The following is a 693-nucleotide window of genomic DNA, read 5'->3' on the forward strand; positions in this document are numbered from 1 at the left end:
ACTCTTTCCAAGTACCCAATGCATGCTCAATGCCAGTTGTGGATCAATTAGTGCCTTTTAGAACTGAGTCCAGCTAGTTCAGTTATTTTACTGTATGTCACTAATTATGCCCCCAATATCAGCTGAACATGGCAAAAATGAAAAAGGAGAAAAATGTATTCTTTGAAGCTTTGGAAAAGGAAAATAAAGCTTAAAATAAAGGCTTTTTGAACTGCTACTGTCACAGTTGGTGATTATTCCCTAGCAATATTATGTATGCACAAATTCCAGGAAGAGTAAACATTTTAAAAAAATCTCTCCTAATAAAACATGAAAAGTAGTAAAACAGATGTCATACATTTAATTTATTTTGCAATAAACTTATGTAGTACATTTTGATTACTTTTTTGGGAAATGCAGTGTAGAAACTCAAAATAACCTTTATCAAGATAAGAAAGATGATTTTTGTTTCCACATTATGATTACTTTATTTGAAGAAAAATAATTATTTTATAGTAACCAAAATTGTGTTGGTTGCTTCAGAAAAGAAATAAGAGGACCTAAGATAAAATGCAGCTTAATTATCTAGATGCCTGAGACCCATTGACTTTTATCATAAAATATGTTGGTGATTTTGAAATGCTACCCTTAATAACTATCACAAAAAGTTTACAATCATAAAAAGAGAGGGGGGGGGAGAGAGAGAGAGAGAGA

At 31.3% G+C, this 693-nt stretch overlaps 1 protein-coding gene across 1 annotated transcript in view; it reads left to right on the forward strand.

Annotated features, from left to right (window-relative positions):
• Nucleotides 1-693, forward strand: part of LOC102381332 (coiled-coil domain-containing protein 73-like) — a gene marked incomplete at its 5' end in the record, with an annotated part of 26,536 nt that overhangs the window by 13,377 nt on the left and 12,466 nt on the right. The gene's annotated exons all lie outside the window — the stretch shown is intronic.

The sequence above is a fragment of the Alligator sinensis genome, unplaced genomic scaffold (genome assembly GCF_000455745.1).
Source record: "Alligator sinensis unplaced genomic scaffold, ASM45574v1 scaffold439_1, whole genome shotgun sequence".
Lineage (NCBI taxonomy): Eukaryota > Metazoa > Chordata > Crocodylia > Alligatoridae > Alligator > Alligator sinensis.